Raw genomic sequence first — 17,889 nt, 5'->3', positions numbered from 1 at the left:
CCTCCATAGTAATCCTGCAGAAAGATAAACCTGAAAACTTGTTGGTAACACATTCAAACAAGTCACATCTAGGTATATAACAGCGAGAGAATGAAGAAAAAATTTTGGGTGGTCTAACAAGCATTGAAAAGAAGCAAATTCTTTTTCTAACACAGTAGGCCCACAAAAGCTAAACTGACTGAAGAACACTGGGTTTTCTTACCAAGGCAGAGCAAGATGTTACCACCTGTCTAGAGGATATTCATAATAATCCCTTAAAAAGTACTGGAAAACAACTTTTTTTTTTTTTTTTTAATTAAAAATACAGTCACACTGTTAAATTATCACATTGGCCATATTCACTGTTTTTCAAGTATTACTGTTGGAGGGTAATTTTCTCACAGATGGGATGGGACCACCGGGTGAAGCTTTTATTTCAGGCACCAGTCTCAGCTTACAGACACAGGAGATGGCACAAGCTCACGTCTACCACAAGCAGCTCCAAAATCTCTTTGTTACAGAACATTTTATAAGTTTTGCAGGCAATAGCATACTGCTAAAGCTTACAGACAGTTGTTCTAGCCAAACATTAAAAGCACATGTACACCTCCAAACAATGCTTGTTTGCTTTCTATTAACAGTTTGTAATACTCTATTACTAAGCTTAAAACCTTCTACTATTTTGTAAGCTTGTTTTTCTGCAGTCTTAAGGTCCAGCTTAGCCAAGCCTAACAACTCAACTATTGTTTCATGTCCTTGCATATTGTATCTTCTTTACTTTTAGGCTTTGCAGCTGCAGCTAGCTCTAAGTTCTCTGCTTTTTCTCTCATGAGGCCTATTTTCACAGCTTCTGAAAGTCCTCTTACCTTTACTGTTTCCCACATATTATGTTCAAATGACATTTTTCAGAGCATATACAAAGAAATATTCAGAATGCCTAAGTACCTTCCCCTGCCTTGGCACAGATTCTCTTCAGAAGCAGCCAGGACTGGGAGATACTGGAATTGCTCACCAGAGAGTATTGCCATGTCGCTGTCACAAAAAGTCAATCTCAGACAACTTCCTGTGCCCAAACCTCACCTTAAGAGCTTACCATGTGTTTTATATAAACCAAAAATACTTTATTACTGGATTATTATTTTATTACCAAAAATATTTATTTACTGGAATTGTTTTGAAACACAAAATGGAATAAAATTCCTAAGTGCCTAAACATCTTAGGCATTAATTTGAATAGTTTTGCATGGCACATATCTCAGTTCTTTAGAGTACAGCTGAAAGAAGCCATATAATAATTTTCTTAGAGAAGGGGAATGGAACCAGTTTTTTTCCTCATTTATTCCTATCAATGGACTATTGAGCACAAGAACGTAGTGTATAAAATATATTGATCTTGGACACGAAAATGTTGGAAAGACAGGCACACGTTAAATGTGGCTGTGGGTTAAACTTGATGAACTACATCTGCAAGCCTTCCCCCCTCAGCATTTTCTCTAGTATGGGTAAGAGGGGGAGGTGCATACAGTGTTCCAGGAATGACCAGAGGGTATCAGGAAGCACAGTAGTGCTAAGACAATTTAAAAAATAATGAATTGGATTCCAGCTTTTGAGGTCACTTTATCTGGCAGTAGTGCAGTAGGATTCCTGAGGGTGCTATCCTACTGTAAAACCAACTTAGAGCCGCCCATTTGCTATTGAAGAGCAGCTCAAGCAGGACATAGCCCTTGTTGCTGAGATGCACCCAAAAGGGTGGGTTTAGCTTTGTTAGTGAAGCTTGTTTTCCACTGCGTTATCTGCTTGCTTGAACATCATTTCCCCGTAGTTATCGATTTCCTGCTTGTGCATGAAATTCATGTGTCAATTCACTTCCTGACTCCCTAAGCTTATTTTCCTTTTCTTAAAACCAAAAGCCAGTGAAAATCGAACTGTTCTGCAGCTGCTGAATTATTCTCTACATCATGTCTTTACCAATGCTGAGGGGCTGCATCGTGCAGCTGCTTATAGGAACTGCACTTGAGATCATCCCACTGAGTGGATGGCGAGGGACGCTGTGTAAGTCCCTGGGTATTAACACCGTGGGAAGAGGGAAGATCTTTCAATTCCAGTCTTTCTTAAAAAGATGTAGTATATAAAATGTTCCAGTTACATAAAGGGAGGACAACAGGGGCTGCAGCAGAAGAGGAGCTGTGTGAGTCAGAAAAGGAAAAGAAAGACGTGCTGTGGTGGCTAAGGATCGACCCCCAGCCCCTCTCGTGGCAGGTCTAGTGCCTGCTGGAGCCTCTGTCTCATCTGAGATGCCACCTCAGCAGCCCAAGCCCGCCCAGCTCCAGCATCCGCCACCACCACGTCCTGCTCCGCTACCCCTCAGAGGAAAGGGGCTGGAGAGCTGCGGACCCGCTCTGGGCCACGTCCCTCCTCGCTACCTGCATCGGGGCTCGGCTGGGCTCGCCTGGGCTCGCCTTGCTTCGGCTCAGTTCGGCTCCATTCGGCTGGGCTAGCCTTGTTTCGGCTCCATTCGGCTCAGTTCGGCTCCATTGGGCTGGGCTCGCCTTGCTTCGGCTCCATTCGGCTCGGTTCGGCTCCATTGGGCTGGGCTCGCCTTGCTTCGGCTCAGTTCGGCTCGGTTCGGCTCCATTGGGCTGGGCTCGCCTTGCTTCGGCTCAGTTCGGCTCGGTTCGGCTCCATTGGGCTGGGCTCGCCTTGCTTCGGCTCCACTCGGCTCGGTTATGCTGGGCTCGGCTGAGCGCCACTCGGCTCCGCTCAGTCGGCAGCCCCGGCCCGGTGGACGCGGAGCGGAGGGGGGTCGGTAGGCGCCGGAGTTGTCCGGAGACCTTTCAGGCCGCCCCCGACTCTGGGAAGGCGGCGCCATCTCGCGTCTGGCAGGGCAGACGCTGGGCCGGCGTCCGCAACGGGGCCAGGCCTTGCTCCAGCGGGCCTGGGCTCTCCGCCCCACCCCGGGGGCAGCCGGGCACTGCTCGCCGCTGGTGCCGGCGGCGGCGGCTGAGGGGCAGCGGGGACGTGCGGGGGGGGCGGGGAGCAACGAGCTCTTGCGGGCCGGACTCGCGGGGATTCCCGGATCCGCGGCAGCCGGGGCTCCCTCTCAGGGGGTCGCGGGCCCCATGAGGCTCTGCGGAGGGGGCTGGGGGTTGCCGGCCCCGGGGCGGGAGGCCACTAAAGCTCCAGGGACCTCGGCAGAAACAGGTGCAGGGCAGCACAGCTGAAGACGGGGTGACCGTCTGCTCTAGGTCTGTCCTCGGATCCTGCTCAAAAATAGGCGCTATTGAAACGGACACTCCGATCAGCCTTTTGCTGACTGGTAGGAGAGTTCTCTCTGCTGATGTCCCCTGGAGAAAAAAACCTGCATGTAATCTTTTCGTATGACAGAACGAGATGTGATGAGGGGGGTTAGGACTTAACCTTTGACTCTCCTGCTTTGCTAGTCTGGCGTTCGGGGAGAGAGATGTCGTTGAAACCATTCACCTATCCATTGCCTGAAACAAGGTTTCTTCATGCTGGCAGGCATGTGTACAAGTTTAAAATCCGGTATGGCAACTTCAACAGGTACGTGTGTTAAAGTCAAGAAGTCAGCCTGCTGTCTGTTGACTGCATGTGGTAGTGAGTTAATACAAGACCTTAAAACACAGAATACAAGTGGGTAGAAAGTTCACACAGAGCAATCCTTGGAATAAGGGATGTTTTTTAAGAGTAATAAATGAGGAATTAATCTGCCTGTTAAGTATTTTTTCCTGTTCAGTGGGAATTATGTTTTGTTGCTGTTTAAACTCTTACATGAAACGTAGCTTTGTTGCATTTTGACTGGGATGGTTCCAGCTCTCTCTTTGTTTCACAGTTCTCCCAATCTCAGTCTCACTGAAAGTGCTGCCAAGGAGTCAGAGGTAGGAGCTGAGACAGGTCCATAGGACCTCAGATGGGTGTTAGGTGAGCAAATGCTTGTTATGGCACTGACAGTATTTTGTCAAATGCAGCATTTCAGGTGTGAATAATGGGGAACTTCCTGGAGAGTCTGAGTGTGGAAAAAAAAAAATTACATTAATGAAAAATATTCCTCAACAGACAAAATTTAGTGTAGAAGAGTCATGCTTTTGTTTGAAATATTCCAAAGAAGCTACTGACTCTTAAAATTGGACAAATGGAAACTGCTGTTTCCATGTTTCAACATTTCCTGTTGAGTTAGTGACAGTTTCTATCTGATTCCTCTTCAGAGTGATTCTTGCAGGAGCTCTTTCTCAGGATTTTAGTCTCAACCTCAAAACTGACCATCAATTTCAAGTTGTCAGGCTTGACTGGCTGTTAATACCCCTTGGTTTTTCAGGAGCTGTGGCAATACTGGTGAGCTGGCTCCAGTTTAGCTGGAGGCTAATCTAATGCTAAATTGCATGCGTTTTCCTTGCAGCTGTGGAACCCATGGGTGTTCTTTTAAGGATGCCATTGCTTTGTGTCCAAGCACAAATTGATGGTCACAATTGATGAGTTGTGTTATTATCTTCTTCCTGAGACATAAGAAGGCCTCTGCCATTACTAAGAAATTGAGACAAATATATTGCCTGCTTAAAAATGTTCCTTCCTATTAATTTCTAAAGATATTCAGAATATAGTAATAGCATTAAAAACCTTACTGAAGAAAATGTGCTGATTTTAATTGATAGGAAGAATTACATTTTTTTTCACTTTTGAAAATATTAAAAGGTATTACAAGAAAAAGTTTTGTGTTTGTAGAGGAGGAGCTTGTTGGGGCTTAACTGCAGTTCCCTTGTAACTGATTTGAGTCAATATTCAGAGAAAGAAGAGTAGGTAAATGCTATGTGTGTTTTGCTGGAAAAATGAAATGTCACTCCTTAAATTTAAAGCTTCTTAAATATAATTTTCCTCATTTTTCCATAGTAATTCTTCTATATTAATTCTAGATTAAGATACTCATTCACCTAAATTTCTATGAGTCTGTCAGTGCAGTGCACTCTAAAATGGCAGGAGGGAGTGGGGAGGAGAAGGGGAGAAGGAAGAGCAGAGTATATAGAACCTGGTCTTCCATAATTCAAACCTGGTCTTCCATAATTCACAGAAGCTGTAAAGTAATGTTAATTTTTTCCCCAAGCCTTGAAAGTGTACTTGACAGTGGAATTGTGATGATGTTTTTAATATTTCTCCTTTGTTTATTTTTTTGGCCTCTCCAGGAAGTTTTTCGAGTAATCCTTGGAAATCTTGATGATTTACATCCATTTTCTACAGACCACTTCACTGTCTTTCCATGTATCCTTTCTTCCCTACTCGTAGAAGATTCAATGACTTGTATCTTGTCTCCTTTGGGACCAGTCAGCAGATCTTTTCCATCTTCCCTAAAGTTTGCAGAGGCGTTGGGCTGCTGTCCACAGACAGTGCTGTAAAAGCTCTGTGCAGTTGCACAGCATGGTCATAGAGAAGCTGATACTATACATGAATATTGGCATGCACAGCTTTTGAGGAGTGTGGTTTCCTGGGATTTCACTTTTGATATAGAAGTGCTGTGGCATTTGAGATTGGATTATTCTAGCTAGCAGCTGTACTGCAGGCTCCTCTGCTTTCTAGGTGTTTTTTCATCAGAATGCACGGACTGGCCTTCGTTTTTGTCTTCTGGCTTGTGCAACTGGACAGAATTTAGTTGTGTCTGCCACATATTCTGCAGATTGTTAATTTAAAACAACATAATTTGAAAAAAGAGATGACTTCATATTTCTGTTGTAGTTGCTGTTATGTAATGGGTTAAGAAGTTACTCTCCTGAGGCTTTTGTTGAAGAGAAAAGTAATTCAGTTAAATGTTAGCATTTTCCATCTTAAAGGTGTGTCAGCTTTTGGATCAGATCTGGCATCACCTCCTGTGATTCTGAGTGCCCAGGAGTCATGAAGAGCTCCAAGGCATTCCCCTCCTGTCTTTGAAGACTGCATTATGCCTCCTAATAGCAGACAGGAATGAGGCCATCCTCTTTCTCTGTTTGAAGCAGGTACATACGACAGCAACCTATTCCTGTTAGAGGCAGGAAGATAATGTAGCCAAGAGCATCATTATACAGGAGGCAGCCAACCCAGCCATTATTGGTTTGCTTCTCTAAGCTCAGCCAGTTCTGCCTGTGTGTTGAGGAGTGTTTGGTTCACAAACTTGTATTTCTAGAGCTTGTAAGTCCATCCACATGCTCAGGCAGCATTGGGCCTGGAAGAGAACTGTGAGCTCAGAGGCCTGGCATGAGGAGTTGTCTTTCAGTTGGTGTGTCAGGCTCCTCTCTGTAGAGTGACTCTGTTAATCACCAGCTATGAGTCCTTCAAGCCAAAACGCAGGCAATTTCAGTCCTTAAAGGAACTGATTGTATCAATGTTTCATCATCGTCTGTCCCTGGGATGTTAGTTTCTGCTAACAAATGTGGACTGACAGTATACATTTCACCTTTTTCTCCCTGAGATCAGAGGTGTGTGAAGAGACATGTCCAGCACCATTTGTTCTTCCAAGCAGAAGCTCCTGGATGTCAGACCTGCACTCACATGAAGGAAAGGCTATAACTGTGGTGGCTGTCATGTAAATTATCTTTTTCCCCCTGTTTTGAACTTTGAAGTAATGATGCTGCTTCTATGAATCCAAATATTTTTCAATTTTTAAATAAAATTTTTAAATAAAATTTTAAAATAATTCCTTTTTAATTGGGAAGACTGCTGAGGGGTTTTTTTATTCATAGGTTTAGAAGAGCCTGGCATGGTTTTTTGCAGGAGGGTGCCAATACTAAAGGCAAACACAGTTAAGGGAACAGAACACTCTTAATACAGGTGACTGACGGGGCAGTGTGGATAAGTAAACCTGGGTAAGTGTTTCCTGTAGTGCGTTACACAAGTTCATAGTAGCAGGTTGTATTTGCTCCTTTGTGCACATGTGCAGTGTGCTGTGTCTTTTGAAGCTTTAGGAGATATCTTCAGGACTCGTGTTCCTTTGAAATGTTAGTGTTGTGTTTTTAAATCTTACCATTCTTCTCAGATTTGAGTAAATGGGAGCGAGTATCAAAGATAAAATTCAAACATGAGAATGTCCATCTTGTGCCTTATCCCTACATTTGTAAGTTGTACCTAGAACTGAACTCATTTTAGCGAAGTATATCTTGTGGTAAGTCACTGTGATTGTGTTTGGGTAATTTTGGGAAACATCTATGATCTATGTCTTGCTTTTCTCTTTTCCTTCTCCTACTGTATCTGAATCAGAGAAAGCAAAACTGCATGTGGGATAACTGTACCATGAGTCTGAAATAGAGCATAACAGGGTGTTCTTTGTTGTCTCACATTGCTTTTCTAAAATTCCCTGAATTTCCTGTTGTCTTTCCAACCACGGCTGACTCTTTAGTTGGTATTTTTACGAAGCAGTGCCCATTGGCTCCCAACCTTCATTTTTAATGTCAGTCATTGGGCTGGAGCCAGCACATGCATGTATATGGGACACCTTTTTCTTCCTTGTGCTTTACTATGTTTGTTGACAGAGAACATCCCACTCTTTGTTGCTATTTTACTAAAGAAAGAATGGATTTCTCTAAAAAAATAATGATAGTAATCATGGTAATAGCCTCTTTTATATAATTAGCAAACATTTTCCCCTCAACAGTGTCTCGTTTTCCAGGTTTTCTGTGAATTCTCTGAACAACCTCAGGCTGCAACTAAGGCCTCCTTAAGGACTCTACATTTAAACTTCTTTTGTGAAAACTGAGTATTCTTACTATTTCCTGTTCTGATTATCAAGCTCTGAAAAAAGTTACTGTTTTTTTTTCTTTTAATGACTGCTTAGCTGATAATGTGATCTTTATAAAATGACCAAGAGAAAGAAGTCTAAGAAACTAATAATTTCTTAGACTATCAAACATCCCATGTTTGGATGTAAAAGCTTCTAGCCATGGAGAGTTCACGAACTTCCCTCTACACCTGTTCCAGTATTTAATTGCCCTATCCAGATAGTTGTAGTGCATTACTGTTCTAAAATTAGGATCAGTATAAGGCTCTGTTCCTTTCAGACTTGATGTTTCAAATTTCTGTTGGTGGGGATTTGTTTTCAGGGAAATACATGTGAACCCCATACATCCTACAGCTGGCCAGTATTCTCTAGGGGCTGTGTTCCAGATGTCCTTGCATCTTCCATCTGGTGCCCAAAGCACAGTGAGATGCTAACTGTTCTTCAGGCCCTTGTCTTCTGAAGACACCTTTGACTTCTTGAAGACAAGCAATTGTCACATCCCATTGATATCTGGTGTTCATAGCCAGGAATTCTGGTTCAGGAAGAGCTGTATTTGAACATTTTCAATTTCAGTGTATCTTGTGCAGGTCCAGTAGTTTATCTTGCTCCTGGAAGAGGAACTGCAGTGCAAAAATGTATTTTTCAGTTGGTTAAAGTCCAGTCTAAATACTCACCAAGTTTTATACCTCTCTTGCAGGTAAAGGAGTAAAAAAGGGCAGTGATAAGCTTGTAAGTTGTGCATCTGGTTTTCTTTTGTTGTTCTAAGTATTCTTGAGAAGCAGAATATATGCCTTTAGGCAATGCTAGAGTTCTCCTACCACTAGGAGTTAGTCAGTCAGTGTAAAGTGGCACCAAATTCTCACCTGGAACCATCCAAGGGAGAGAAGTTCTTGTGGTAGTTCTGCTGTGCCTGGAAAGCAGTCTTGTATCAGGACCTAAGAGCCTGCTGCCTTGAGTTCCCCGGATTTCCTGCCAGCCTGAGTGAGCTGTCCAGTCTTTTCTCACTGGAAGAATCTGTGAGGTTGATATTTCTGAGTAATTTAGTTCCCCAGGTACTGTGTTGTAAACAGCAAAGTTATGCTTATTTGAGGAGTTTTTGTGTAATGAGAGCTCAGGGTAGGTTTATTTTCAATATAGGTAAGTGTCTGAAGTGAATTAAAGAAGAATAATTCAAATCCAAATTTCCCCAAAGAAGTGTCCAGATTCCCCTACGGATTTTTTTTCTACCTCTGCATTCCTGCTACTTACATTCCTTGGCAGTCCTCTGAAAATGGAGGAAATAAGATATCCTAGAAAGAAATACTTTGTTTAAAACGGTTGAGCATAATTCTCTGGCTGACCTGCCAGTGCTTGCTTCTTCAGTCCTGAATCCTTTTTTGGTTTTCAGTGTATAAGCAGGGACAATTTTTGCAAAATATGAATGTACATTAACTATGAATTTTGTTCTAAAATAGAAAAGTCAAAATCAATTGTTATCAATACCCAGTTTGCAATGTTTTGAAGGTCAGGAGAAGAAACGAAGTGTCAGAAAGTACTGCAACGAAAGAAGCAGTGAAGAGGAGAAGAGTGGAAGTCAGAGATGATATCTCATGCCCACAATCATGTATGGACAGGTCAGTTGACTCCAAAAGAGTCTCCCAGGACACATATTAATATTTTTAATGTCTCTTGTACCTTCTTCATGTTTCATTTCTGTGCAATCCTTTGCCCCATTTTTCTTCTTCCTTTTCTTCCATGGGTAACACAATCTAAGCATCGTTGCTTATATTGGGAAGAAAGTGGTCCTGTACTTTCCAAGTTCCCATACCATTCACCAAAGCTCTGCCTGTTTAATTCCTCTGTGTTCACATCACCTTTTGAGTCACAGTGAGGTGATAGCTCAGCAGCCAGACAGAACAGTGCACTGACTTGCACACCTGAGTTTAGGACAGCAAGGGAAGAACTGGAACCAGTTTTCCACCTGCCTCCCAGCCTGCTCCATTGAGCCAGCTGATGAATTCTGCCCTCTTGGCTCAAGGCTGATGGCAAAACACCTTGGAACTTGCTCTTTTCCAACTGCTTTAAAGTCTCGAGAAATTGCATATGTTGTGTGTACACAGGAGTATTCTCCCACAACTTCACCATGTGTTTCTTCTGTAGCTATACTTCTCATGGTGATTCCCAAGTAGATCTCTAGCTTTGGATTTTACAGAATGGTTGAGGTTGGACAGGTCCTTTGATACCATCGAGTTCAAGCCCTCCTGCTCAAGCAGGGTCACCCAAAGCAATTTCCCTCAGGTCTTGAGTAGACTCTGAGGGTGGAACCACCACAACTGTAGAGAGCCACTTGCAGTGTATGACCACAGTTCTAGTCAAAAAGGTTTTTCTTGTGTTCAAATTTAATTCCATGTTTTGCAGTCTGTGCCTTTTTCCTCTTGTCCTGCCAGAAGACAAGAGGGTTGAAGAGAGTCTGGCTCTCTGTTCTTCATTCCCTCCTATCAGGTGTACATTGGTAAGATCCCACCTAAGCCTTCTCCAGGCTAAACAGCCTCATCTCTCAAAGCCTCAGTTTACCCCGGTGAGTCCCAGTCATGTACTGGGGTTTCTGCTCCAGACTGGGACAGAGGTGCCTCAGCAGCCTTGAGCAGAGGGCAGAGATTACTGCTTGAGGACAGTGATTTGGCAGAGCTCTGCCTAATTCAGCTCAGGGTGTTGTTGGACACCTTCAGTGTGGGGGTACAGAACTGGCTCTTGGCTAACCTTGGGCTTAGTTCTTGACTACCTCTCAGAGACCCAGTGTTATTTTCAGGCTGGCAGGCTTCTTTTATTTTTTTTAAAAGAAGAAAATGTATACCTGTATTGGATCCTCACAAGTATGTGTCAAACAGTCGTGGATCCATCCATGGTCAGAAGTGTTTACACACACCTTTCCCCTCCCATGTACAGACTATATGCAATCATCTACCTTGTTGCCTTATATCCTTCCCAATTCCCAGATGTGTTTCATGCAGGGATATTAACAAAGTTTGAAGCCAGTTCTTCTCCTGCTCATGCAAATGTAGTCCTTTAATCCCTCCCCCATCCCCCTGGCTTGTTTCTACTCGCAGTACAACTGTTGGATATGAGGGAAGAATGAGCCCAGGATTCAGAATGCTTTTATTTCTTTTAGCCAAAGACAATCAAGTTGTAGATTAATAAAATACAAGGTGAAAAAAGACTATTTCATGATCCAGTCTAGCAGTTCTCTCTAGGTCCTGTATCTTGCCTCAGCAGGTATGATTAGAACAATCCATAATTCCTAAGTGTATGCTTGACTTCAAAATCAAATTTGTGAGCATTAGCTTCAAGCCTTCTGTCATTTTTTTCCAGTTACACTGTTATACTGGAGAGCTCATTCAGGCTGAGCATCTTCCCTGCCCCAGGAAGGAGTGTGTCTGCTGTAGTGAGACCAGCTCTCTGTCTTCTTTCTGGACAAGCTCTTTTGCTCCTAAATTCTCTTGGGGGGGTTGGGTTTTCTTGGGGTGCTACTGAGCATTGAGAAATCAGAATTTCCAAGTGACACTGCCAGTGATTCTGATCACCTCAAGTGAAGCCGGGATGGTTTTTCTGCACATGCATCCCTTTGTACTTCTCCATATGGAGTTTCCTCTGTCATTTTAATGCCCCACAACCAAGCCTTGCAAGATCTTTCTGTGGTTCTTTGCTATCTGCCCTGGTAACCTTGTAAGATTCACAAGCTCTCTCAGCTATCTGCTCATCCCCCTTTTCATTTAACACTTTTTAACTGCTTGTTTGTCATAGAAAAGCAAAATGAGTGCATATTTTCATTTTTAAGGAAGAGTTTGAAACATGAGTACAAATACAGATTAAGGGTATCTATCTTGTTGAGTAGAGTCTTACTATAGTCCTGGTTTCTAGTGATGTACTTGGAGTAGCTGATTCCTTCTTGTGACTTATTGTAAACTCAGTTTTTATTTGCTTATCTTTAGAACTGGAGCAGAGTGTCTTCACCAGATGAGTAAAGCAGAGCATGGATTTGAAAAGGTAAGCTACAGAATATTCAGAAAGAGACAACAGCATCAATTAATCCTGGACCCTTACAGTGGCAAGCATAAAAATGCCTGCAGGTAATTAGTCTCCTTTTTCCCTGCATTACCCTAATAAATTTTTACTCCTCTCCAGACTGCAAAGGGATGAATTATGTTTTTTTTTTAGATGACACAAGCTTTTCTGACTGTCAAGCTACAAGCTTGGGGGTAAGCTCAGCCTCTGAGAGGTGAGCCTGAGGGATGCCCTGCCTTTTCTCCAGGACTCCAGTCCTCTGTCATCTCACATGCCCCTTTATGGAGGATTCCACAAAGGGCCAACAGTAGATGCTGGCATCTTTACCTTGGCTTCGCTGTGACCATGTGCCACTCCCCACCTCTCTCTGCTGATGGCCATGCAGGCATCACCCTGTGGCTGAAACACTGCCATGCCTTTTCTCACTATGGCATCAGAAGGCAGATTCATGACAGGATTGTTCCAGAGGGATTGGCTGTTGGTCTCTAAAGCCACTGTTCTCCAAAGACCTTGTTAGGAGGAGAAGATTCTTTCTCTTGTAGCCCACAGGCTCCAAGGTTGCTCAGATAGAGCTGCTCTTAGGCATACCCCAATGCCCGTGGTCCTCCTGGCTGTTGCACATCCTCCCAAATACACTTCATCTATTTTCTGGATACCCATTCTAAATTCAATTCAAATCCCTACCACACTATCACCTTTCTGGCTTTCCCCCCCGTCTCTAACTCTTTGGAAGTGTTTTTTTTTCCAAGGAGGCAAACACATTTCTCTTGGGTTTGCCCACAAAGGAAGCCCAAAACTTTCTTTCAGAGCAGGGTTTTCTGACAGGTCTGTTGGATTTGCAAGACAGGAGAAGACTGCCTGGTAACTCCTTGGGAACATTCAGTAAAGAATAACTTCTCTAAAACAAGCAGGTTTATTTGTCTGTAAAACTTGTATCCCTTTTCCCCCCCAGCTCTGCTTACCTTTGCAGTATTAGTGACAGGTGTCTACACATGCCTTCTCTGGCTTTTCCTCAAGTACTCAAAGCACTGTTGGTGAGATAAGGATCGTTTTCTGAATGATGCTTTTTTATTCCCCACTTTGCTATAATCAGTGTCTCCAGAATTCCTCTGGTTTTTGTACAGTTTTCAAGACATTAGAGTCCTTGAAAGCTGGAGCTCCAGGTTAGCAGCTTGGACCCTGAGAAACATACTACAGGTGGCAGAGATCACTGCAAGTTCCTCTTGCGTTAACTAATGTGGGAGGACATGTCTTGAGCACTTTCTGGGTAAACTGGAACTGTGATGTAAAAATCAACTCAGCAGATACCAACTCAGGTGAGAAGAACCTTTTCTGGAGCAGCTGCTTGTGGCATCATTACTTGTCCTCAAAATTGTACTAGTCAAGGCACTGTTACACTGAGAGGGATGTCTGGACACTGTTCTGTTGATGAACACCAGATCAGGTGTCACTAGTGCTGTTGAAATCATGGGCAGAAGTCCTCTTCCTAACATGCATTCTTAGAAGATGAAAGCCAAATATTTGTGTGACATGCTTTCCATTTGGTTTTGTTGGGTTTTTTTCCTTTCAATTCAGGATGAGAAGAAAGATGAGGTTTAAGATAAAAACATGTCAGTAGCTCCTGTACTTTATCAGAGCTTTTCTGGTCATTCTTCCAACACTCTTTCTCATTTTTTCAACAGTGTATGGCTTTGGTTTCAAATCCACCCAGTATTTTATAATGCTTCTCAAAAAGAGAAGGGTCTCATTAAACAGGAGGTCAGTCAGTCTACATAGTACACGTGGGATTGACTTTAGGACGTTGGGTTTGGAACGAGGAGTAAAGAAGTGCCACAGGCACATGACTGTTAAATGGATTGCATTTTCAGCTGTCATCCAGATGTCTCCCAGGCCTGTGATGGTGACATCTGGTCAGGATGAATGTAGTCAAACCTGCGTGTCTTTTCACTTACACAGTGCACCAGTGAAAGTCAAAGAAAGAAAGAGACACTCTGCCTGTCATTCCAGACAATTTTCCTAACTTAATTAATGCTCTCAGACTAAACTGCAAAGATCTCAGGCCATCAGAGGTTTGGAATTTTGTGTTAACCTGAGTTTAGGTGTGGCATTTGGGGACAGGGTTTATTGATGGCTTTTGCAGTGCCCAGTTAGCAATCAATCTTACGGGGCTTTCCAACCTAAATGGTTCTGAGATTAGTGCAAGGGAAACACCATCAGGACCTGTCATTGTTTTAGGGTTTACTCTCTTTTAGAAGCTTACCTGCTGATTTTGTTGTGTTTTTATATGTTTCTTTTGGTTTTTTGTAGTACTTTGTGTTGTTGATCACCTTCCTAATGGGTATCCCTGGCCCACCTCTTGCTTCTGGCACTTTTCATTTTTGTCCCTTGTGAGTTAAGTCTATATCCCAGGACTATGTCTTAGGAGGGCTAGTGCCCAAGGGCCTGCACTGTCCAGGGACTGGCATTTCCCACAGCTCTTCATGTTTTTTGAAATCTCTGCTTATTCCATAGCTACTATTAGTTCACTGTCTGCTATGCTAAAGTCTTCTAAATGAATTACATCTTGTTATGTCCTGATGAGGGAGGTGTAAAAATACCTTAGTGAAGAAAGTCCTCATCATAGCAGAAAAAAATCCCCAAATGAAACCACACAACAAGGAGTGTAGAGCTTCCTTTTAATACTTTCAGGAAGCAAACCAACAAAAATTTCTGTACAATAGAATTTAGTATTATGTAACAGTTCTTGGGTTTCTTTTCCTTTTAGAATTCCTCCAAAGTAAATGAGCTTGAGTTTAACCCAGCATCCCTTACTAAAGACTGTGACCAACTGAGTTGCTGTGAGTAAGGAATTCCTGGATTCCACTGAGTTTTCATTCCCCTGGGTACACAGGAAGTGTGTAGAGTGTGAGGTTGTGGTTTTGTTCTTGCTGCTGTTTCTCACAGGGGAACCTGTGGAATTTGCTCCTGAACAAAAAAGAGTAGCCAGTCAGGCTGAGGGTGCAGTGCAGCTGCTACAGCAAATGGAGCAAACAGGAAAGAAAGGAAGCACAAAGTCAGAGGGAAGAGGTCTTTCACAGTTCTGGAGAAGGTACTAATCCTGCACTGATGAGCAGAGGCAATCCTGGCGCTGTCCAAGCCTATGTCAAAGGTTGGCAGTGCCAGGTTGTTTTCCATCATTTTGAAGAATGGAGACATCTTTTCTGTGATGGAACCAAAGTCCCCCAAGGCAAAGAAAGGGATGTTGTTTTATCTTGTGCTAAGGGGCAGCATTCCCACTAAATGTTCCTCTTCTGAACTGTCTTTAGGAAAAACTCCTGATAAGAGAGTCACTGAATCTCCATCTCAGCCCTTATACAAAGTGTCTTTCCTCAGCTGAGAAGTGCCAGCTAAAAGGGTCTTCCCAGATGGACCTTCAGCCCCATTAAGCTTCATGTGACCTTTATTTGGCCACTGAGCAAATCTGGACTTTGTAACTCTGACTCCCAAAGTCACCATTTCAAATGGAAATCAGTGTCACTGTGCAGACACCTGCTGTTTGCCTAAAGGAGTTATTTCATGCTGCTGAGGCTGGATCCTGTGAGTGCTGTCCATCACTGCACAGCACCAGCTGGATATTGGCAGCTGCTGGTTTTTGTTAGTGTTTTAAAAAATAAAACTCCTTGTTAATTGTAATGTGTGCCATTCCTTTAATGACTGAGACCAGACCATTAGTACACAAGTTATTGTTTCCTCTGTTTTTTCAGTTTCCCTTTGTATTATTTTGTACTGGCATTGTGTCTTTCTGTTGGACAGAAATTAGCTTTTTCATGATTTTCAGAGAAGTCTAATATGCTCTTTTTGTTGTTATTGTTTCCCCAGCATCTTTTCACCACTACAACATCTTTTTGGTGGAAAAAACTGACCTGGAAGTACTAATTGTTGCGGAAAGGTAGATTTGTAGTATGAATATTGGGTTGCACTGTTTCTTCTGTAATTCAGCTTTTCACATTGCATGTCTCAGCTCTTAAATGCTTTAAATTAAATTCTACTTTGCTAACGTTTTCAAAGTAACATTCTGAAGATGTTGGGTTAGAACAACCTGTTGGGTTTTTCTTCACATCTTAGAGGTTTTGGAATAGAGCAAGATTTTGACCCTTAAGTGTCGTAAATTGTGAATTTTACGTTATGTGGTATTCTAATAAAACTAGAATCAGCTTGGAACTGTGTGTTATTTTAATCAGACTTACCCATGCTGAAGATACTTGTCAGGAAAATTAATCCACAAACACCAGAGGTTTATGTCCAAAAAGGAGACAGAGGAGTCCTTTTACTTTATTCGAATAAAGGGAGAGGCCATGGGGCATTCCCCTGGGGTCTCTCAAATTTTTGGAGGGCGCAGCCTCCTTTTTATCCTAATTCCCGGCCGCTTGTCCCTTCTCCCTTTCCCCATAGGCTGAGGTACTTGAGAGGTACAGGCTTCCCGGAACGCCTGATACCGGCGGTGATACCTTCCCCCCCCACCCCCAATGCATAATCCCTTCTTAACTTTTATGGAATTCATAGTGTTCTTTCAGTGCCTCTTTGATCTTCTACTGGAATCCATCCCATTGTTTCTGTCATCTCTCACTGATAGCTACATCTTATCAACTGACCCACAGCTTGTTTGTAAAGACAAGCTCATCATTCCTCTCAATCCCTCCTCTTTTAATTTCTGTTAATAATTGTCTTTACAAACTTTAGTTATCATTGACCTAATTTCTTGTTCTTGGCTCTTTTTTGGCTTTGCAATTATTTGCAGTGGCATTACTTTCTGCTTTTTTGTAGCTATCTCTGGATCAGTAGGCACGGCTACTACCTACATTCCTTTGATCACATGTTGAATGAGTTGTATTAAGCAAGGGATCACGCATGGTAAAAAGATTAGAGTTGCTACAACACATAAGAGGAAAAAAGCATTTGTTTGACTTACATGCTACCAGGTAACTATGAAAACATGTCCCATTCCCATCCTTTCCATGTTTGGACCGGTACATGGGCTAACTTTTTTATTCCTTTTGTTATTTGTTTTACCACTTTTCTATTGTCATTTATTTGCAAACAGCAGTTTGAGTCAATAAATTTTCTACACCCCCCCCCACCCCGTTATCTGCTAATAAATAGTCTAATACCATCCGATGTTGAAATATTACATTTCTCATCTGAGTATACTGGTCAGCAAGAAGGTCAAGAGCTGTAGTTGTCTGGTTGATTATCATTTCAAAGACAGCTTGCAGCCTAATTATCTGATTTAGATTATAAATGGGTTCTCTGGCACCTGATATTAATTCATTTGGGTTCCAGGTAGCTGGTCCATAGTGTTGTATGATTCGTTCAGGTGGCCATTCATCTTTTCCCCACTTTTGGGTGCTCCTTCCAACCAGGGATGCATCAATGGACCGCTTCTCTCTAATTAGATCATCATATACTTTGATTCTTAACTGATTTCCTTGAACTTGTGGTAGCAGAAAGAACAATGGTCTAATATACCCCCACATAACATATTCCTGACCAGTTTGGAGATAGCCTGCGGTAAGCATTTTGGCCACAAATCCAGTAATGCCCCTTTAGAGCCCAGGTCCCATTAGCAAAGGGACCTTTCCAATTTTCATCATCAACTGGTGGGTCAAAATACAGCTTGCTTCCAGGGCCTAGGGGTCCACCCACAATAGTTGCCTCGCCATAAGAATCACAATATTTACATTTCTAACCTCCTACATGAGGTTTCTACTTGCAATCACATCCCAGATCTGTTTTATTAGATCTGGACCAGAACTTACTGAAAAGGGTTTGAGTTTCATTCTGGTGTTGCCATTTCCACTGATAGTCTCAGACAACATGTGTCTGACTTGTGGAATTATCCCGGGGGCAGCTTAAAAATAAAGGGTCAAAAAAACCTTATCCTTCCCCACTGCTTTACAGCCTTCAAAATCTTCTTGGTAATTATGGAAGGAACACTTTACCCAGCTACCATTAGTGAGCTTAACATGCGTTTGATTCCATCTGCCTCGATATCTGGAACAGTCATAAGGAGGGCAGTTGGGGGTCCAACAATCTAAACCTAAAGTCCAGTCACAAACGCTCTTTCCCACATATGTGCTTCT

At 42.7% G+C, this 17,889-nt stretch overlaps 1 long non-coding RNA gene and 1 pseudogene across 2 annotated transcripts in view; both read left to right on the top strand.

Annotated features, from left to right (window-relative positions):
• Positions 1 to 282: 282 nt before the first annotated feature.
• Positions 283 to 17,889, top strand: part of LOC147651123 (uncharacterized) — a 29,589-nt pseudogene continuing 11,982 nt past the window's right edge. Inside the window, exons 1-11 of the transcript XR_015275085.1 lie at positions 283 to 2,781; positions 3,420 to 3,540; positions 3,830 to 3,875; positions 5,172 to 5,247; positions 6,992 to 7,117; positions 8,427 to 8,458; positions 9,233 to 9,342; positions 11,698 to 11,752; positions 14,535 to 14,607; positions 15,629 to 15,698; positions 16,574 to 16,728. The product of XR_015275085.1 is annotated as an uncharacterized LOC147651123 (transcript). The remainder of the gene's footprint in view (positions 2,782 to 3,419; positions 3,541 to 3,829; positions 3,876 to 5,171; positions 5,248 to 6,991; positions 7,118 to 8,426; positions 8,459 to 9,232; positions 9,343 to 11,697; positions 11,753 to 14,534; positions 14,608 to 15,628; positions 15,699 to 16,573; positions 16,729 to 17,889) is intronic.
• LOC147651124 (uncharacterized) lies at positions 5,892 to 6,520 on the top strand. The gene is made up of 2 exons (XR_015275102.1): positions 5,892 to 5,975; positions 6,433 to 6,520. It is a non-coding gene; the product is annotated as an uncharacterized LOC147651124 (long non-coding RNA).

Source organism: Cyanistes caeruleus, chromosome 11 (genome assembly GCF_971803275.1).
Source record: "Cyanistes caeruleus chromosome 11, bCyaCae1.hap1.1, whole genome shotgun sequence".
NCBI lineage: Eukaryota > Metazoa > Chordata > Aves > Passeriformes > Paridae > Cyanistes > Cyanistes caeruleus.
This window is presented reverse-complemented; position numbering and strand designations above follow the sequence as displayed.